This window comes from Aethina tumida, chromosome 6, assembly GCF_024364675.1.
Source record: "Aethina tumida isolate Nest 87 chromosome 6, icAetTumi1.1, whole genome shotgun sequence".
Taxonomy (NCBI): domain Eukaryota; kingdom Metazoa; phylum Arthropoda; class Insecta; order Coleoptera; family Nitidulidae; genus Aethina; species Aethina tumida.
Genome location: NC_065440.1, coordinates 14290221 through 14314534, shown reverse-complemented (window position 1 = coordinate 14314534; position 24314 = coordinate 14290221). Strand labels below are relative to the sequence as shown.

The following is a 24314-nucleotide window of genomic DNA, read 5'->3' as shown; positions in this document are numbered from 1 at the left end:
ACTTAATACTTGAAAAATTATTAAAATTTCCTGAAATTTCAGGAATAATTCAATGTCTTGTATAATTTACAAATGTGATCAGAAAAATTCTAAATTGACAACTTACTTTACTATTCTTGACAATTATTTAAGTCAAGTATTGACTAAAATATTCTTACAATTTAGAAAATATAAAACTTTTTGATTTTGACAACCTGAGCCTATTTTATATTGATTTTATTAACTTAATACTTGAAAAATTATTAAAATTTTCTGAAATTTCAGGAATAATTCAATGTCTTGTATAATTTACAAATGTGATCAGAAAAATTTTAAATTGACAACTTACTTTACTATTCTTGACAATTATTTAAGTCAAGTATTGACTAAAATATTCTTACAATTTAGAAAATATAAAACTTTTTTATTTTGACAACTTGAACCTATTTTATATTGATTTTATTAACTTAATACTTGGAAAATTATTAAAATTTCCTGAAATTTCAGGAACAATTCAATGCATTTTATAATTTACAAATGTGATCAGAAAAATTCTAAATTGACAACCTACTTTACTACTCTTGACAATTATTTAAGTCAAGTCTTGACTAAAATATTCTTACAATTTAGAAAATATAAAACTATTTGATTTTGACAACCTGAACCTATTTTATATTGATTTTATTAACTTAATACTTGAAAAATTATTAAAATTTCCTGAAATTTCAGGAATAATTCAATGTCTTGTATAATTTACAAATGTGATCAGAAAAATTCTAAATTGACAACTTACTTTACTATTCTTGACAATTATTTAAGTCAAGTATTGACTAAAATATTCTTACAATTTAGAAAATATAAAACATTTTTATTTTGACAACTTGAACCTATTTTATATTGATTTTATTAACTTAATACTTGGAAAATTATTAAAATTTCCTGAAATTTCAGGAACAATTCAATGCATTTTATAATTTACAAATGTGATCAGAAAAATTCTAAATTGACAACCTACTTTACTACTCTTGACAATTATTTAAGTCAAGTCTTGACTAAAATATTCTTACAATTTAGAAAATATAAAACTATTTGATTTTGACAACCTGAACCTATTTTATATTGATTTTATTAACTTAATACTTGAAAAATTATTAAAATTTCCTGAAATTTCAGGAATAATTCAATGTCTTGTATGATTTACAAATGTGATCAGAAAAATTCTAAATTGACAACTGACTTTACTATTCTTGACAATTATTTAAGACAAGTCTTGACTAAAATATTCTTACAATTTAGAAAATATAAAACTTTTTAATTTTGACAACTTGAACCTATTTTATATTGATTTTATTAACTTAATACTTGGAAAATTATTAAAATTTCCTGAAATTTCAGGAACAATTCAATGCATTTTATAATTTACAAATGTGATCAGAAAAATTCTAAATTGACAACCTACTTTACTACTCTTGACAATTATTTAAGTCAAGTCTTGACTAAAATATTCTTACAATTTAGAAAATATAAAACTATTTGATTTTGACAACCTGAACCTATTTTATATTGATTTTATTAACTTAATACTTGAAAAATTATTAAAATTTCCTGAAATTTCAGGAATAATTCAATGTCTTGTATGATTTACAAATGTGATCAGAAAAATTCTAAATTGACAACTGACTTTACTATTCTTGACAATTATTTAAGACAAGTCTTGACTAAAATATTCTTACAATTTAGAAAATATAAAACTTTTTAATTTTGACAACTTGAACCTATTTTATATTGATTTTATTAACTTAATACTTGGAAAATTATTAAAATTTCCTGAAATTTCAGGAACAATTCAATGCATTTTATAATTTACAAATGTGATCAGAAAAATTCTAAATTGACAACTTACTTTACTATTCTTGACAATTATTTAAGTCAAGTCTTGACTAAAATATTCTTACAATTTAGAAAATATAAAAAGTTGTAGTTTTGACAACTTGAACTAAATACTGCTGAGATTTAAAATGTTAACTTTAACTGATTTATATACAATCTAAGACAAAAATATTCCCACGCCTTAAAAAAGATAAAAAATCCATATTTTAAATTCTGAATTTAAATGTTTTAAATATAGACGTCGAACTAAACTTTGACATATAAATAAAAATATTTATATAATAAAAATTATTTAAACCTGATTAAAAAAAAATTAGCTTACAAATTGCAAATTTTTCCCGAAACATCATGAATAATTAAATGCATTTTTGGTGCGCCATAATTTGTTCGTCGCCGTCCGCCAAATAAATTAATCGTGCCATTAAATTTATATAACCGACTAGTTTAATTATCATCTTAGCACATAAATCGATTATGTAAACAAATAATTCAATAACGTTTTGTATTATTAACCGGGAACATAATTGAAACCTAAAACCTGTATCGAAACAAAACTGACCTTCACATTTTCGGTTATTCCACCATTGTAACATAAACCGACGCCCGTTCGTAAAACCGCAGCCGAATCGAATGGAAACGTAATAATCGGACTGAGTAATTTTTCGGATTCCCGTTTCACCAACAAAAGTAAAATTTTTATTGGTAAACTCTCGATTTTCTTCTTACGAAAACGAAAGAAAAAAAAAAATGTGTGTGTGTGTGCATCGCAGAGTTCGACGGTTTTATGGGACCGGTATTCAAATGAGTAGGCCTAATTTTTTTCTCCCATCCGAAACCATTAAACATGACTGAGGTCAGTTCTTACGCATATGTAAATCTACGAATAAATTACGCAGGAATATTATAAAATGATGGGGGCAATTAAGGCAAGTGCTAATTATGACTTTTTTTTTTTCGATAGGTTTTTGTGCGTGAGTGTTATAAAAAATAAAATGATTGAAATTGTTCTGAAACGATTTTCTAGATTGTGATAAACCTGTCAATTATTCTGTAAGAAAATTGAAGGATAAAGTAATTTAGACTTACTTTGAAATTAAATCAAAATGTTAAAAATTCTAAAACTAGACAGTCATGAGTGATTTGATTTATGTCTCTATTTACTCAGTAATTTACTAAGAAATTAATTTTAATATTCTTTAAAATTACCCAAATTATAAGTGGTATTATAAAAACTAAGGTGATGTAAATTTTTTTAAGGATTACGAATAATTTCTGTGCTTAACATCTCTGATTAATTTATGTGAGAACATTATAAAATGTTTTGCATATTTGTTTGTTTACTTTAGTCATTTTAAAAAGTAAAAAAATGTACAAATTATATGAGTATTGTATAAAACGATGAAATATTAAAAAAAAATTGATAATTGTCATTTTTGAAAGTACAAAAGGGTAAAACTTGATAAAACTTTTCTCTGAATAATTTATATGAGTTCAGTGCAAACTGATAAAATAATAAAAAATAAAAATTTATTTATTATTATTGTCAATTTTAAAAGTACATAAAAAATAGAAGTTGTAAAAAATCGTTGATTTCATAGATTGACTTAAATTTTTCTCTGAATATTTTATATGAGTACATTATAAAATGATGAAATAAAATGAATAAAAATATATTCATTATTTGTGTCATTTTTAAAAAGAGACAAAAGGTAAAAATTTGTTAAAATTCGTTGTTTTTATACATTGATTTAAATTTTTCTCTGAATATTTTATATGAGTATAGTGTAAAATGACGAAACAAAATGGATAAATAAATAATTATTCAACATTTTTGTCATTTTGAAATATATAAAAAAGGTAAAAGTAACAATTTGATTGAATTTAAGGCTTAATAAAGCTTTTTTATGAATAATTTATATGAATTCAGTATAAAATGATAAAATAATAAGATTAAAAATATATTTATCATTTTTGTCGATTTTAAAAGTAGAAATAAGGTAAAAATTTAAAATATAAATAAAAATAAATATTTATTCAACATTTTTGTCATTTTGAAAAGTACGAAAAACGTAAAAGTTGTAAAAATTTGATTGAATTTAAAGTTTAATAAAGCTTTTCTCCCAATAATTTGTATAAATTTCAGTACAAAGTGATAAAAGAATAAGAACAAAAATATATTTATTATTTTTGTCGTTTTTAAATTAGAAAAAAGGTATAGATTTATAGATAAAATAGATTTATTTAAATTTTTCTCTGGAAAGTCTATATTATATTTTTGTACATAACCTTTTCTCTGAATAATTTATGAGTACATTATAAAATTATAAAATAACAAATACAAATGTCCATATCAAATTTTTGTGGTTTTTAAAAGTATAGAAAAGGTAAATATAAAAAATGATTGATTTTAAAACTTGACGTAAGCTTTTCTCTGAATAATTTATATGAATACATTATAAAATTATAAAATAACAAAGACAGAAGTATATATTAAATGTTGATAATTTTTAAAAGTATGTAAAAGGTAAATATTTTAAAAAATAATTGGTTTCAAAGCTTTTCTCTACACAAAAAGGAAAAAATTGTTTAAAATTATTAATTTTTGTGCTTTTCTCTGAATAATTTGTATGAGTACATTTTAAAATTATAAAATAACAAATACGTCTAAATCAAATTTTTGTAGTTTTTAAAAGTATATAAAAGATAAATATTATAAAAAATGATTGGTTTCAAACCTTTTCTCTGAATAATTTATTCATAATACAGTAAAAATGATGAAATGTCATCTTATTGTAGTTTTGAAAAGTACACAAAAGGAAAAAATGTTAAATATGTTGACAATGATCATTTCATAATGATTATTTGATATTTTTGTCACTTTTAAAATTAAATAAAAGAAAAATTGATGAAAAAAATAAAAGTAAATTTAATATTTTTGCCTTGTTTTGGAGCCACAAAAAGTAAAAGTTATAAAATATTGTTTGATTTTAAGGCTTGTACCACAGTTTTCTCTGAACAATTTACATGACAACTGCATAAATTATAAAACAGTAACTTTTCAGTATTTTTAACAATTTTAAGTTGTACCTACTAAACAAAAAAACAACAACATATTAAGTAAAAATAAAATAATTTTGTGGATTTAACGATTTCTTACGGCTGTAGGAAACCAAAAAAAAAGAACATAATTTAAAGTAGTTCTAACATCCAAAACCATTCCAAAGGCAACAAACAGTTGTTTGTGAACGTCGGTGTGTTAATAAATAATAACATAATTACGGAATATGTAGTTGCATGTCAAAATATTATTAGTGATATTCGTACGGGCACACATCTCGTTAGGGATTCTGTAATTGCCGTCCGGGGATAGGTAAAAAAATTCTATATATATATATATATATACATATACAATAATAATAAAACGGACGGAGGACGGAGCGGCGAGAAGATTTCGTCATCCCGTCCGTCTCTCGGAACGGCGCTGGCACGCTAGAATCGTATTAAAATTGTACGTTAATTTTTTTCTTTGTTCACAAATAGGAAAACGGGTTTTTACATGCCCCGGCCGGCCTGCACGGACGGACGGACGGACGTACTGACGGAAAAATGTCATCGAATTTGTTCTCGATTAGACGCCGAAATTGGACTTGGCCGAGGAAACGACCGCGACCGGGAGCGAAAAAAATAAATACGAATTAATAGGACCCGTAGCGTTATTATTAATCGACGTCGCCGGGGCCCATTAGGTGCTCGACGGCGATGGCGATTCCTCTGCTTAATGACGATCTGTCTATTGGTGTGTCTCTCGCTTTTTTTTTTTCCCCAGTCTCTTTGCCGTTGTTACTAGCTCGGACGGTTTTTCGATGGTAAAAGCGACTTTTTTAATGTCGTCCGGTCGTTGGCAACCCGATTGCCGTACACGACGAACGGCGGATCGATGCAAATTAAGACGACGTAACGAATGCACGGATTTACGGTGACGAGGACGCAGATGTGGAGCGTCAAAATTGCTGGGATGCTGACGAAAAAACGTGTACGAATTGATTATTTATTGAAAACGTTGCTTTCGTGATTTATTATGTGAAATCTGACGAATAAATTAATATGGATTTACAGTTTTTTTATATAAAAAAACTGTTGTTTATATCTATCGTTTTACATATTTACAAAAATGAGAGATTTTTTAATAAAAAATGTATAATTTATTTTATTGTATTAAATTTAAATTATAAAATTTAATAGTTTGACATTTTAATTATTTTATCAATAAAAAATGGAATACAAAATTTTATCATAATTATTTGGAAAATTCATAAATATAAAAAATAAAATAGATTTTAATAGATTTAATTTAAAATACATAGTAAGTGATTTAATTACTATTTATCAAATTCCATAACGACAAAAATGACAATTTTTTACTTTTTTGTACTTTTAAAAACGACAAAAATGTTGAATATTTAATAAAAGTTAAAAATATTTTTTTTTCTATAAATATTCCATTTTTGAAGATAATTTTAAAGCTTCATCGAGAGTCATAAATTAAAATTTTTATTAAAATTATAATTACAATTTGTTTATTTTAAAAATTCTTAAAAATGGTGTTTTATTAATACTCAAATTTATTCCACTAAAAATAAAAAAAAATAATTAAAATTTTAATGTTTTTCTTAAAATTTTCTTAATTAGAATTTATTTAATTAAAAAATAAAGAAAAATTGCCTAAAACATTCCATCTAATAAAAGTTTTTTTTTTTTTAATAAAAATTATTTATTTTTTTCTATAAATTTTTGAATATTAATTAATACTTACTTTTTTTTAAATATTTGAACATTTCTAAGTATGTCCAATATTAAAATTTTTCATAGAATCTTCAGAATTACAATTTCATATTGAAATTCTTAAAAATTAATATTTATCTTAAAATTTACAAATATTAATTTGTTTTTGAAAAAAATACAATGTTATTTTTTAATAAAAATATTCACATTTTGAAGCTTAATTTTTATAATTACTATACAACTGTTTTATTTTTCGTAAAAAATTTTTAAATTAAAATTTTAAAATTAAAATTTTTCTTAAAATTAAAATTACAATTTATTTATTTAAAAATTTCCTATAAATAGTCTTAATTTTTTTGTGTTCTAAAAACAATCAAATTTATTTATATTATTTTATCATTTTATACTTTTTACTTTATATTAATCAGAGAAAAGTTTTATCAAGCTTTAAAATTAATAAATATTTTATAATTTTTAACTTTTTTGTACTTTTAAAATGTTGAATATTTAAGTTAAAATTAATTTTTTTCTATAAATATTCTATTTTTGAACATAATCATCATCAAGAAAAATATTTAAATTAAAATTTTTATTAAAATTATAATTACAATTTATGTTTATTTCAAAAATTCTTAAAAGTAGTGTTTTTTTTAAATATTCAAATTTTAATTATTTACTTTATTCCACTTAAAATAAAAAAAAATAATTAACATTTTTCTTAAAATTTTTATAATTAGATTATTTTTAATTAAAAAGAAAAATTGACTAAAACATTTAAAGTTCCATCTAATGAAAGTTTTTTTAAATAAAAATTATCTCTTTTTCTATAAATATATTCAATATTTAAAGATAATTTTGAAGCTAAATTTTTATAATTAATGTTTACTTATTTTTTTCACATTATTTTTTTTTTTCAAAAAGTTTTTGTACATTTCTAAGTATGTCCAAAATTAAAATTTTTCATAGAATCTTCAGAATTAAAATTTCATTTTAAAATTCTTAAAAATTAATTTTTATCTAAAAATATACAAATATTAATTTGTTTTTGAAAAGAATACAATAAACATTTAATGTTATTTTTTAGTAAAAATATTCACATTTTGAAGATCATTTTGAAGCTTAATTTTTATAATTACTATTTAACTATTTTATTACAATTTTATTTTCCTTAAAAAAAATTTTAAAAATTTTAATTCAAAATTAATATTTTTCTTAAAATTATAATTACAATTTATTTATTTAAAAAGTTCCTAATTTTTTTTTTGTTTTCTAAAAATATTCAAATTCTTTTTCGATTTTGAAACTATTTATTTTATTGCAATTAAAAAAACATTTTTCATAAAATCTTCATATTTATAATTTATTTAATTGATTCTTTATAAATTAATAGTAAATTCATTAAATTTTAAAGTATATTAAATGAAAGAAACATTTTTTAATAAAAAAGTATTGAAATAAATCATCATTTATTATTTGTCTTCTAAATTAATTAAATTTTATTTTAAACATTAATTTTAACTTTATTTAATAAAATAAAAAATCGTGAATCATCACAAATAAAGTAATTAATTATTTTAATGTTTAAAAATATTAATAAATATATTAACTTTTTATCAAATTCCAAGCAAATACTTTTTATTATATATTTTTAAAGTATTAAGAATTATTTTTTTTTTTTACAGCCAACATAGTAATTCAAAAAAAATTTTGTGCACGAATAAATAATATACATAATTATCTATTGTAGTTTTTTTAATCAATCCGCCTTCTGTATTATAGAAATTTCATAAATAAATCATAGGTTGATCAGGGACGTAATCTCACAACCCTCGAAACAAAAGTAAAAGTCTATCGAACATCTTGCCCTACATATGCAGCACATGCCCCCCACAAAAAACAACATTAAATACAATTTTTTTATCACCCATTTATTACTAAAGAGTTTTTTCTATTTAACCGATCAAACAGCCGATCAATGCGCCGTCTCGTCAGAAAAAATCGAATAATCGTATGCACCTTTTCGAGAGACGAGCGAGAAAAAACAAAACGCCACCTGACCCCCAAAAAAATATCGACGGCGCGGCCACTCTTACTTTTCAATTCACACAGCCCAACACATGTCCCACCAGCCGAAAAACCACCCCCTAAATCACCGTCCGTGTTTACGCAAGATTTTTTTATCCGTGGCACACATGTAAGGGCAGAGTCGGCCAGACGAGTCGTCGGTGCATGTGACACTCGGGGGATGGTCGGTGGCGCAAAATCGGTCTGGTCCGCCGTCTTCGTGGACCGTGTGAACCGCACCAGAGCCAGTCTAGGGATGCCTAGAGAGAGCGTCTCGGGTCAGATGTTGTGCGTATGGCGCAACGTCGGGCCCCGCGGGGCTGGACGGGGGTTGGAAACGCGAGGGGCTACCCCGATCGTCTGGATGCCGATGTAAATCACTGTGCGAGGAAAGTGAAATTGTTTTATTTACATGAATACAGGTGGCTGTTGGCCCAGTTTTTTTTTTACTCTCTATATGTATATATTATGTCGGGGTTGATTAGATTTGTTTTTTTTTTTTATTCGGTTGAGGTTTTTTATCGGGGTTTCCGCCCGCAGCATCTCGTTCAACCCCTTACAGATTGTTCAGGTGGTGTTACACTTTCGATGATTGTATTTGCATAATAAAATAAAATTTAGGTGAAACGATTGATCTATTTGATTGGTAAATTTTTATTTTTTGGTTTAAATAAGCTTTTACTTAATTTAATAATGAATATATGTTGTAAAAGTTTATGGAATAAAATTAACATAGTGATATACTAATTCCATTCTTCAATAGAATTAATATCAGTAAGAAATCTTGATTTAAACTTTATTGACATAAAATTAAACAACTACTTAAAAATTTTAGTTCATTCTTTAAACTATATTATTAACTATATTCTTAGAATGAATTTATAAAAGTAAACAAATAAATATGTATAACTTTATAATTTTTTTTTTTAAACAATAATATTTCAATTCTAAATTGGACACATTACAAGTTAAATTGATTAAACATTTTATATTTACGATGCATTTGTCTATTTTGTTCAATTTTAAAATAAAAATAAATAAATACTTAATAAACAAATTTATGTCAAATAGAAACTTGCTGTAAACTTAAAAAATGTTTAATTTATTCATGATTATTTATGTGAATATAATTTAAATTAACAATAATAATTATTAATAGAAATTATTTTGGCAAAAAATTGTCACGTGTTTTAGAATTGATCTAGTTGAAATAATTCAAAAAATTTTGTTTGTGGATCTTTAATTAACAATAATTAATGTTTAAATTTATTTTTATTACTATATTTATTTTATTAAAAAACTATTGGAGAATTTTTGGAATTATTATTTTAAAATATTGAAAATAATTATAAAATTTTTATTATATCAATAAAAAATGCAATTTACTAAAAACATTTATTTTATTATTATAATTAGCTAATTACCATTAGATTTTATTGTTAGGTCAAAATTATTATCTCAAATAAAAAAATTATTTAGTAATTTATCGGGGATTTTTTAAATCTGTATTTTTCTACGTTGATTTTAAGAAAAAAAAAGTTTGAAATAACAAAGACAAAAATCTACTTCATATTTATGTAGTTTCTAAAAGTACATAAATGGTATAAATTTTAAAAATCTAAAAATCAATCAGTGTGTACTTTTAAAAGTGACAAAATATCAAATAAACTTTTTTTACTATTTTATACAATATTCATATAAATTATTTAAAGGCTTAACATTTTTCTCTGAATAATTTATATAAGTTTATAAAAATTATGCTTTAAAATTATCTTCAAAAAATGAATATTTACAGAAAAAATTAATTCTAACTTAAGAAAACATTCATTAAGTGAAACGTTAAATGTTTTAGGCAATTGTTCTTTATTTTTTAAATAAATAAATTATAGTTGTGAAGATTTTAAGGAAAATGTAAATTTTTTGTAAATTACTAAAAACCTTTTTAGGAACATTAAACTGTTTTAATTCATTTTTTTATTTTAAGTGGAATAATTAAAATTTGAATATTTAAAAAAAAAAAAATTAACACTATTTTTAAGAATTTTAAAAAAGTAATTGGTGTAATTCTGAAGATTTTATGAAAAATTTTAATTTTGACATCCTTATAAATGTTCAAAAACTTGTTTAAAGAAACTATAGTGAAATGAAATAAATAAATATTAATTATAAAAATTAAGCTTTAAAAATATCTCCAAAAATTGTATATTTATAGAAAAAAAATAATTTAATTATGAAAATTTTAAGAAAAAAGTATAATTTTACTGAAAACCTTTCTATGAACATTAAAATGTTTTAATTTATTCTTTTTTATTTTAAGTGGAATAAAGTAAATGAATAAAATTTTAATATTAAAAAAAATGACACTATTTTTAAGAATTTTTGAAATAAATAAATTGTAATTATAATTTTATATAATTAATTAATATAATATTATATAATTAAATTTTACCTTATCTTCAATATTTGAATATTTTCTTATAAATTATTTTTTAATAATTTTGACATCCTTATAAATTTTTAAAAAATTTTTGAAAGAAAATGAAGTGAAAAAATAATAAGTAAATATTAATTAAAAAAATTAGCTTCAAAAATTGTATATTCATGGAAACAATTTAATTTTAACTCAAAAAATCTTTCATTAGATAAAAAATTAAATTAAAAAAAAAATAAAATAAAAAAAAATTTTTAGTTTGGTTTAGTTTCTTGATTTTTTAAAGGGATAATTTTTTATATAATAAAAAAAAAAAAAGATTGCAATTAATTTTGATCTTTTTTAATTAAAAACATAAGTAAAACTCTTTTTTTCATTTTTTATATTATGAAAGAAATAATTTTAGCCTTAAATATTTCTTTATTATTAATAAATATTATTAATAGACAAATAATTTGCATTTAAATTGGTGGGTATTTTTCTATTGAATAACGACCACAAATATATGTATTTATATGTAAAATAGATTAGATTTAATATGAATAATTAATATGTAAACATAAGTGTTAAAAAAATAACATATTACAAATTCCATAAATTGAATACAAATGTGAAAATCTGAACGTATCGATTAAGAAAATCATTAAGACAGTGGCGAACCCACATGAATATTTTATCGATCCCCGACCTTAGCGGGTGACAATAACAGATTCAGCCGGTGATCGCATTGATTGCATAAAAAAAAAAACGAAAGAATTTCTGAGATTCCTCCCGATCGAAGGAACGAACGAACGGTAGCCGTGCGGAATTTGCATACGCACGCAAAACGTTTTCTGTGTTGGCATAGGTCGTCCCCCCAAGACACACACACACACAATACAATTAACGTTTCGCACCCGACGATCTCGCACAATCTCGAACGTGTGTGTGTGTGTCTGTCTGTCGCCTTGAAATTTCGTCCGATTATGTAATCGTGTTTTATTGTTGTATTTTTTCGATTTGGTTTTTCGGTCCCTCTCGCCGGACCGGTTGACATTTTGGCCAAAAAATGCAACGGTCACGTCGTACCCGTGGCGTCCCGAGGTGTATTTTGTTCTCTTCTCTTCTCGGAAGTTGAGAGATTGCGTAACCGGGGGTGGTGCGGGACGGTTTTATGGGCGGCGAAGGGTTGTGCAATTGACTCGGTCGTAAAAATTCGGAAGTCGGTCCGATGTATAATTTCGCCTTAAACAGGCGAAAGGGTTGGTTTATTGCCGTTTATTTTTATTGGTTATGATCGGAGGATTATCGGACGGGTGATTGTTGTTTTATTGACGCACCCGGTATATTGATGGTGTTTGCTTTGTCGGCGATTCGGGTTACAGTTAAGTTTGCGCAATTTAGACGAAGACGGTACGGTTTTAATGGTCTTGCACAACAACCGATTTTGGGGGATGAGGAAAAAAATCGGGTTGTTATCTGTAAACAGTGTTCGAAGTTGGAATTAAGAGAATTTATTGATTTTAGGGCACGTTTTCCGACATGATGTTAAAGTAAAATGTAAACAAATTTGGAATTACACAGAGTTTAGGGGGGTATATTTCAGATGATTTATTACGTAATTATTCTCAAATAGAATTTTTTTGCTCAAATCAGTGTGTTAGATGGCTATTTATTTATTTATTTGTCTTTTGAACATTTTCTAAATATTTAGAAAATAATAAAAAATTATATATTTGCTAATTAGTTTGTTAAATGATTTTTTAGATTCCTTAAACCATTTTTATTTCCATTTTTAATGTTTCCAATTTTCTTATTTTATTAAAAATAATTAAAAACATATTTTTTACAACCAATTTAATTTGTTCTTAATTTTTATTTAATTCGTTAAACTATTTTAATTTCAATTTTCAATTTTCAATGTTCACTCAATTATCCTAAATTAAATTGTTAAATCAAATAAAATTAGAAGAAATTTAAAACAAAAATTAATTTTATATTAAAAATATTAAAAAAATCATATATTTTTTTAATTAATTTATAATTTATTTAATTATAATAATAATTTATTTAATTTTTATGTTCAAACTATTTTTAGTTACTTTTTAATTTGTTTTTCAATTTTTTAATATATTTTTTTAATAAATTTTGTTAAATCTGTTAAAATAATTTAATTTCAATTTTTAATATTTTTAATGTTCACTCAAACATCCTAAATTAAATTGTTTTAAATCTAATAAAATATTCAAGAAATTAAAAAAAAGTAATTTTATGTTAAAAATATTAAAAAAAATCATATATTTTTTAATTAATTTGTTAAATAATTTTATATTTAATTTTTTATTAAATTCTTAAAACCATTTTTAGTTCCATATTTATTTTTTCAATTTTCATAATATTTTTTTGAAATAAATCTTGTTAAATCTATTAAAATAATAAGAGAATTTTTACAAAAATAATTGAATATTAGAAATAATTAAAAATATATTTTTTTACAATTAATTTATTAATTATTTTGTAATTAATTCCTTAAACTATTTAAATTTCAATTTTTAATATTTTCAATGTTCATTCAATTATCCTAAATTAAATTGTGTTAAATCTAATAAAATATTCAATAAATTTAAAAAACAAAGTACTTTTATGTTAAAAGTATTAGAAAATGATATATTTTTTAATTAATTTGTTAAATAATTTTATATTTAATTTTCATTAGATTCCTTAAACTATTTTTAGTTCCATTTTTATTATCTTTTTTTTTTTCAATTTTTATAATATTTTTTTTTTAAATAAATCTTGTTAAATCTGTTAAAATAATAAAAGAATTTTTACAAAAGTAATTGAATATTAAAAATAATTAAAAACATATTTTTTATAGTTTTCAATTTTTATAATATTTTTTTTTTAAATAAATCTTGTTAAATCTGTTAAAATAATAAAAGAATTTTTACAAAAATAATTGAATATTAAAAATAATTAAAAACATATTTTTTTAGTTAATTTATTATTTATTTTATATTTAATTTTTATTTAATGCGTTAAACTGTTTTAATTTCAATTTTTAATATTTTCATGTTCACTCAATTTTCCTAAATTAAATTCTGTTAAATTTAATAAAATATTCAAGAAAGGAAAAAAACTAATTTTATGTTAAAAATATTAAAAAAATCATATATTTTTTAATTAATTTGTTAAATAATTTGATATTAAATTTTCATTAAATTTTTTAAACAATTTTTAGTTCAATTTTTATTTTTTTGAATTTTCATAATATTTTTTTGAAATCAATTTTGTTAAATCTGTTAAAATAATAAAAGAATTTTTACAAAAGTAATTGAATATTAAAAATAATTAAAAACATATTTTTTTACAATTAATTTATTAATTATTTTGTATTTATTTTTTATTTAATTCGTTAAAACTATTTTAATTTCAATTTTTAATATTTTCAATGTTCACTCAATTATTCTAAATTAAATTGTGTTAAAATCTAATAAAATATTCAAGAAATTTAAAATAAAGTAATTTTACATTTAATTTTCATTAGATTATAACTATTTTTAGTTCCATTTTTATTTTTTCAATTTTCATAATATTTTTACAAAAATAATTGAATATTAAAAATAATTTATTATTTATTTTGTATTTAAATCCTCTTTTCATTTCATTTTTTAATATTTTCAATGTTCATACAATTATCATAAAAATAATTTTGTAAAATTAAATAAAATTGAAAATAAATTTTTTTGCCAATCAATTTCTTATTTAAGATTTTATATTTCATGTTTATTAAATTCGTTAAACTAATTTTATTTGATTTTTAATGATTTTCTATACAATTAACTATAATTTATAAAATTATATTTTTATTTCTCTCTATTAATGAACAAATTGTATAATTTTAAATTTATATTTCTTTCTTTTTTTGAAGTATTGTCAGAAACAAATATGCCATTTATAATTTTAAAAATATTAACAACTTGTTTTGTTAATTCCTAATATTTTTTTTACTCGTCATTTTCAAATGCTTCGATACATTTAAAGAACTCGGGGGGTTTTATTTCATTTATAGTTAAATTTAATCCGATAATTTCCAGCACAAACATTTTTTACCGACCTGACACCCAACACAAGCAGCACATGCCCGTCCACAATTTAAATTTCCCCCATTCACGCATAATAATCAAAAAAATAATAAAAAAAAGAAACACCCGAACAAAACCCCGGTAATAAGGCGACAATGGGCAGAAATCACCGAAAAAAAGCCGGCCACGAGCCGTCCGGGCACGACAACAAAACAAACAACAAAAAAAATACGTTAAAAAAAAACGTTCGATCGAACGACACGCAGCCACCCAGGATTAAAAATCGCCCCTCGGGACCGGCATTGACCTCTGGTCAAACCGATGGGGGAGAGCGAAAATGGGACGCTGGCGTTTCCCATTCAAAAGACGACAGTCCCGAAACGGACCAAGGATTCACGTGTGCAAAAGGTAGAAAAGGTATTTGTGTTTGTTCCGAGGAGGGGTCGTGTTTTTCGGGGTCGATGTGTGTGTGTGTGTGTGTGTTTGAGGACCCCCCCGATTTGCATACGGACGCACATCGTGAGAACCGAGTGCGGTACGGTTGCGAAAATGTGCAAATCCGATGTAATCAGTCAAAACTGGATGGTACGTTTTTCGGGGCGATCGATTAAAATAAAAATTCCATTAGTAGAACCGATTTAGTTTTATTTTTTTTTTTTTTTTGGACGGGGTAATTTGTCATTGTGCAGTTAGCAAATGATGTTATAATTTGGGTCTGGAGACTGATGACGTGTGAAAGAGTTTTTACGGTTGGAAAAAAAAATCGCTGTAATTGTCGGGTGGTTTTTTTCTTTCTGTGGGGGGTGGACATTCGAAACTGGAATTGTGAACGTACGGTGACCTGGAACATTAACCGATATCGACGAGTTCCGATCGGAGACAATTTGCCGGCCAATACAAACAATTTTTTTAGTACTTTTCGTTTTTTTTTGTATTCGACAGACAGAAAATTATAAATAAAACATTGATTTTGTTGTAATAAATTGCTAGTATTATAACTCCATCAGAATTGAAATATGAGTTCGAACATTTGCTGGTGATTTTATTATGAATTAATAATTTAAGATTGACATAATATTTATAATACAATAAACTTTATTTATTAAAATTTAGTAAATATTATATATTTTTGAAATTTTTACCTTAATTTACAAATAAAAAATGCTATTTAGATATTTATACAATAAATACACTTTATTTATTAAAATTTAGTAAATATTATATATATTTGAAATTTTTACCTTAATTTACAAATAAAAAATGCTATTTAGATATTTTAAAAAAATATATCTCAAATAATCAAATTGGTAAAATTCTGATTGTACTTAAAAATAGAAATTAAATATATTTATTTAATTAATTAATGAATAATGTCTCAGTATTTAAAATTTCATGAAAAAAAGAAAATAAAATTAAATCACACAGAAAAAATAAGAATTATTAAAAAACTAAATAAATATTTACGTACAAAAACTGATAATATAAAATTTATAAATAATTAAAAATATTATTTAAACATTATACAATTAAACATTGTGAAGGTTAATAATATTTATAAAAAAAACTCAAATCTATATTTTAAATTGTAAAATTTATTAATTAATCAAATATGTATTTAATAATTACAGAAATAGGAAATTTTTTTAACTAAATAAATTAAAAAATCTAATTTTTTTTTAAAAATAACACAGAAATGAGAAATATAAAAGATAAAAAACTAATATTTATGTAAAAAACTGAAAATTTTAATTTGAAATTATAAAATAAAAAAAGACATAAATGAGATAAATTTTAAACCAAACAAATTAAAAAAATAAAATTTAAAGCACACATACAAAAATAAAGAATTGTAAAAGTTAATAATATTTACAGAAGATATTGAAAATCCATATTTAAAATTATAAAACTTATTAATAAATGAAGAATGTATTTAAAAATTACAGAAATTTTTAACTAAATGAATTAAGGAATTTAAATTTAAAATGTACAAAAAAAAAAATAAGAAATATAAAAATTAAAATTATTATTTAGACACAACTTAAATAAGATAAATTTTAAAGTATACAAATTAACAAAACAAAATTTAAAACACACATACAAAAATAAAGAATTGTAAAAGTTTATAATATTTACAAAAAATATTGAAATCTACATTTAAAATTCTAAAATTTATTAATAAATGAAGAATGTGTTTAAAAATTACAGAAGTAGGATAAATTTTGAGCTAAATAACTTAAAAATTTAAATTTAAAATATAGAAAAAAAGGGATTTGAATTTTAAAAAACTAATAAAATATTTATGTAAAAAACTGAAAATTGAAATTTGAAATTATAAAAATTAATAAACAATTAAAATATTATTTAGGCATTACACATAAATAGGATAAATTTTAAACTAAACAAATTAATAATATTTACAAAAGATATTGAAAATTTTCATTTAAAATTATAAAATTTATAAACAATCAAAATTATTATTTAGACATAGACAAATTTTCAAAGCTAATAATATTCATAAAAAAATATTGAAAATGTACGTTTAAAGTGGTAAATTTTATTAATAAATAAATAATAAATGTATTTAGGAATTACTGAAACTAAATAAATTAAAAACAAGAAATATGAATGTTAAAATAAATATTTATTTATTATTTTATTTTTATTTAATAAATATTTATGTAAAACACTGAACATTTAAATTTGAAATTAATAAACAATTAAAAATATTATTTAGACATAACAAATTAAGAATAGTGAATATTTATAAAAAAAAATATTGAAAATCTACATTTGAAATTATATAGTTTATTAACAAAAATGTACTTAAGAATGAGAAAAATAAGAATTATGAAGGTTAAAATCAATATGCCTTTTTTATTTTTACTAGTTTATTATTGACAAGTTTTCTTCCAACATGTTGAACCAACAGGGAGGTTTTTTTTAAAAAACCACATGTTATAAGTATAAATTTTTCTAGACAGGATAATAAGGATAACAACCCCGGAATTCATTCATTTATTCACTATTGTGTCACACGGAAACGTCAGGACTAACACGCAATTAATTATTATTAAAATATTCGATTCAATCTGAGTATAATGAAAATAATATTTAATATTAAAATACATAATTTATTGACGATTAAGTGTTTATATTGTTATTATATCGTTAACTAATTAATTTACCAAAAAAAACAACAACAAATATTGTACAGTTATTAATTATACAATTAACGTTCCTCTGTTAATAATAATATTTGAAACGTATAAAACATCATCACACGTAACAAAACAAAAACGACTATCACGAAAACCTGTTAATTAAACAACAAAACAATTAAAACAAACGAAACAACAAATCCGCAAAATCCAACAACCCATACAAACAAAACACAACAAGTGCGGGGCATGTAAACACAATAAATTAGCCGTGCACACTTCTTGAAAACTCTTCCTAGACAACGGAAAGCAAACACGGATTCCGTCTGGTCCGTATTGCGAGAACACTTGTTGAACGGGCACACGGACGGAGGCCCCCGGTTTCGGATTCCGGGTGGCACATACGCGTACACACGCAAAAAATGGGGTGTTATGGCAAAAAATTTCTATGTCGTCCTTGTTAAGGACACGTGACAACTTTTTTTTCGGGGCATTTGCGGCTTTGCTGACCTTTAAATATATTGTTTTGTTTAGGTGAATTTTAATGGCGATGTTTTATTTTTGTGCACAGGCAGCGGCAACAATTTGTTGCCTTTTTTTTTTTTGTTTACTTTCTAAGATTTGCAAAACGGGTTCTGTGTGTTTGATTCTGTTAAGTAGTTAAGTCGTTTCTCTTGTGTATGTAAAACAAAAAATAAAATTAAAAAATGTTCCACATTTAATAATATTCTAATTTATTTACTAATTAATTAATATTAGAAATGATCCAATTAATTTTTAAATGTTTTATTTTTATACCTACTTAAAATTTATTTTGTTGTAAAATTTCTATTTTAAATTACATATTTTAATTTAATTAATTTGGAATTTGTCTTATTTGTGTATTGTTCAAATAAATTTTTTAATTGTTTATATTTTTTTATTTCAAAAGTAAATTTTTAGATCTTTTTACAAATATTTTATCAGCTTTTAAGCTTTCATAGTAACTTATTAGTTCTATGAGTATTTTAAAACATTTTTTTAATTTATTTAATTTAAAATTTATAATATTTGTGTATTATTTAAATATATTTTTAATTTTTTTTATTTTTTACTTCAAATATAAATTTTTAGTATTTTTTACAAATATTTTATCAGCTTTTAAGCTTTCACAGTAACTTATTAGTTCTATGAGTATTTTAAAGCAAATATTTTAATTTATTTAACTTAAAATTTATAATATTTGTGTATTGTTTAAATATATATTTAATTTTTTATATTTTTTTACCTCAATTGTAAATTTTTAGTATTTTATACAAATATTTTATTAGCTTTTAAGCTTTCACAGTAACTTATTAGATCTATGAGTATTTTAAATCAGATTTTTTAATTTATTTAATTTAAAATATATAATATTTGTGTATTGTTTAAATATATATTTAATTTTTTATATTTTTTTACTACAAATGTAAATTTTTAATATTTTTTACAAATATTTTATCAGCTTTTAAGCTTTCACAGTAACTTATTAGTTCTATGAGTATTTTAAAGCAGATATTTTAATTTATTTAACTTAAAATTTATAATATTTGTGTATTGTTTAAATATATTCTTAATTTTTTGTATTTTTTTACTTCAAATGTAAATTTTTAGAATTGTTTACAAATATTTTATCAGCTTTTAAGCTTTCACAGTAACTTATTAGATCTATGAGTATTTTAAATCAGATTTTTTAATTTATTTAATTTAAAATTTATAATATTTGTGTATTGTTTAAATATATATTTAATTTTTTATATTTTTTTACTACAAATGTAAATTTTTAATATTTTTTACAAATATTTCATCAGCTTTTAAGCTTTCACAGTAACTTATTAGTTCTTTGAGTATTTTAAAGCAGATATTTTAATTTATTTAACTTAAAATTTATAATATTTGTGTATTGTTTAAATATATTCTTAATTTTATATATTTTTTTACTTCAAATGTAAATTTTTAGAATTTTTTACAAATATTTTATCAGCTTTTAAGGTTTCAAGTAACTTATTAGATCTATGAGTATTTTAAATCAGATTTTTTAATTTATTTAATTTAAAATTTATAATATTTGTGTATTGTTTAAATATATATTTAATTTTTTATATTTTTTTATTACAAATGTAAATTTTTAATATTTTTTACAAACATTTTATCAGCTTTTAAGCTTTCACAGTAACTTATTAGTTCTATGAGTATTTTAAAGCAGATATTTTAATTTATTTAACGTAAAATTTATAATATTTGTGTATTGTTTAAATATATTTTTAATTTTTTATATTTTTTACTTCAAATGTAAATTTTTAGCATTTTTTACAAAGAATTTATCAGTTTTTAAGCTTTCACAATTCTTATTAGTTCTATGAGTATTTTGAATCAGATATTTTAATTTATTTAATTAAAAATTTATAACATTTGTGTATTGTTTAAATATATATTTAATTATTTATATTTTTTATTTCAAATATAGAATTTTGGTATTATTAATTAATTATTATTATTAATTGTATATTAATTTATAAAATTTTATAAATATTTTATTTTTTAGCTTTCTTAATTAATATTTTTAATTTAAATTCTTAGTTTATTTATGTAAAGATTAAATTTTTTTTTTAAATTTTTTTATAAAATATTGTTTTATATAAATATTTCATTAATTTGTTTGCTTTTAAAAAATATAAATTTCTTTAAGAAGTAAAAAAAAAACTTTATAAATATTTTTAAAATTTTGGAATAAAGTACATAAAAAGAGCGTAGCCAGAAGAGAAGCAACAAAGTAAAACGCGTATGGAAATGGAATGTGGGGGATTGATCGATGGAGCCCAACCTACGAGAACTTATTTATATTTAAGGCGACGGTTGCCGCCGCCGCCGCCGCCGCCGCCCAATCGATACATCGGGGATCGGGTGCGATCCGGACCGGCCCCAAAACACGAATTTCGGGGCCAGACAGACACTCGCACACACACACACACACACACACACATAAAGCAGCAGTGTACAGACGTACAGAGGCGGGGGCGAGACACCGGGTGTAGAGAAATGGTGAGAGGCAAAAGTGGATAGACACCGGCGGGCCCCGAAATCGATTTCGACCCGGTGTTGTGCACAAGGTCGACGCCGGCGACGCGGTCTCAAGGATGCCGGCGTCGGCGGCAGCGGCGGCGTTAATTGGGGCCCCCGCGAGCGCCCAATTTCGGTCGCGGAGCGGCGGGCGACTTTGTCCTGCGAATTGGATTTTTATGCTGCCGTGCAGACCGAGAAAAGTCGGTTTCTGTAAATTTACGCGGATTTGGGAAAGTTTAGGTTTTAATTGGATTTTTTAAATTGCGTGTTATTAAAATTGTATTTTTTTATTTTTACTTTAGTGTTTAATTTCTGTAATTACTTTATTGAACAATTTTTACGGGAATCATACACACATGTTTATTGAATTTTGTAAATAATTAAGTTTAACCAACAATTAGATGTTTTTAATATCTAATTTCATAAATTAAAATTTTGAAATATTTTATTATTAAATTAAATTTTCTATATTTTTGTTTATTAATTAACATTTTCTTACTGAATTTTGAGAATATTTAAATATAAGTGACAATTAGATATTTTTATCATCTATTGTTATAAAATAAAATTAAATTGAAATTTATTATTTTGAGATATTTTTAAGTTTCTAATTTTTTTCTTCTTTTTTTGACAATTAACTTTTTCTTACTGAATTTTGAGCATATTTAAATATAAGTGACAATTAGATATTTTTATAAAATAAAATTAAATTGAAATTTATTATTTTGAGATATCTCTAATTTTCTAATTTTTATCTTTTTTATGTAACAATTAACTTTTTCTTACTGAATTTTAAGAATATTTGAATATATATGACAATTAGATATTTTTATTGTCTATTTTTATAAAATAGGATTAAATTTAAATTTATTATTTTGAGATATTTATAATTTTCTAATTTTTTTCTTTTTTATATATTAATTAACTTTTTCTTACTGAATTTTGGGCATATTTAAATATACGTGACAATTAAATCTTTTTATTGTCTATTTTTATAAAATAACATTAAATTGAAATTCATTATTTTGAGATATTTTTAATTTTCTATTTTTTTTTTCTTTTTTATATATTAATTAACTTTTTCTTACTGAATTTTGGGCATAATTAAATATACGTGACAATTAAATATTTTTATTGTCTATTTTTATAAAATAAAATTAAATTGAGATTTATTATTTTGAGATATTTATAATTTTCTAATTTTTTTCTTTTTTGTATATTAATTAACTTTTTCTTACTGATTATTGGGAATATTTAAATATACGTGATAATTAAATCTTTTTATTGTCTATTTTTATTAAATTAAATTAAATTGAAATTTATTATTTTGAGATATCTTTTAATTTTCTAATTTTTTTTTCTTTTTTATACATTAATTAACTTTTTTTTACTAAATTTTGTGAATATTTAAATATAAGTGATAATTAGATAATTTTATTGTTTTTTTTATAAAATAAAATTAGATTGAAATTTATTATTTTGAAATATTTTTAATTTTCTAATATTTTTCTTTTTTATTTATAATTAACTTTTTTTACTGAATTTTGGAAGTATTTAAATAGGTTAGGTATTTTTATTATCCATTTTATATATTTTTATTCTTATTGAATCTTGAATGAAAATATATTTACGAAATTATTATTATTATTTTGATAAGTAATATAAGATAATATTTATTATGGTATATTTGAAATATAAAAATATATAAATAAATATTTTAAGTTACATAATGCTTTATCTCACAACCCAATTAGAAAAGCACACATGAAATAAAATTATAACCACATTGAAGTACTAAAATCTATTTATGTCAATTCTATTCTTTATTCAGTTTAGAATGTATGTATTAAAAGTAGGTACAACACTAATAATCTACAATGGTTTACATTGAGAAAGGCAGGTCAATTTAAGGGGGTACAACACCCCTTTCAACCCTTTTTTATTTGTACGTTAGATCTTTGGAATAAATTAACAGCTCAATTAATATGCGCATATTATCTGGAAAAAAATCCACAACTTATTTAATATTTAAAAAATAAATAAATAAATAAATTGTTTAGTTAGTTGTGCGTTCGGAAGATCTAATCATCTAACAATAATTTCATGACTGAACCGATAACTTTTGAACGTTGACAGCAGTCAGCTGATTTATTACTAATATTCGCAGTTCAGATACGATAGACAATTTGAATGTTTGTAATCAATTGTGGTGAGGCGATTAGAACGTCCCAAAATAAATATTAGGTAATATTTTTTTCTACTACGTCGAAATTATGCCGAAACAATCGACACTAAAATATGTTTCTGTTGAGAAAGCGCAACAGGGTTGCAATAAACCCCTCCCCACTCCTCTAACGATCTAAAGTCCCAAACACTCCGACAGCAAAAAACTAAACTGTTCTACAAGAGATAAAAAAAGGTAAACAGTTGCAAAAAACCGAACGGGCGCGTGTCCATCCAAAAAAATAAAAATTGACCAAAAAAAATTGTTGGAAAAAAATTTACAAGAGGGTGCACGTATTTAATTCATTCATTTTTTCTTTATTAGTCTTTATTTTCTATTTAATTTTTTTAATTTACAAAACAAGTTTTGGATAATTTTTTTATTAAATTAATTTTAAAATTTTTAATACAACTTTTGAATTCTAATAATAGTTTGGCATATTTTGTATTAATAAATTATATAAATTTTGTATTTATTTTTAAAATTACTTGAAATCACATATTTTATTGAAAGTTCCTAATTTCTTATTTTTCAATTAATTCTAAGTTGTTTTAAATTAATTATGTTTGAATGTTTTATTTTTTACTCACTATTTTTAATAAATTTTTGAATTCTAATAATAATTATTTTAATTTTTAAGT

The 24314-nt window shown here is 22.2% G+C and overlaps 1 protein-coding gene across 5 annotated transcripts in view; it reads left to right on the top strand.

Moving 5' to 3' along the window:
• The window catches only part of LOC109594994 (zinc finger protein rotund), a 296098-nt gene that overhangs the window by 254337 nt on the left and 17447 nt on the right, over window positions 1-24314 (top strand). The window lies entirely within an intron of this gene.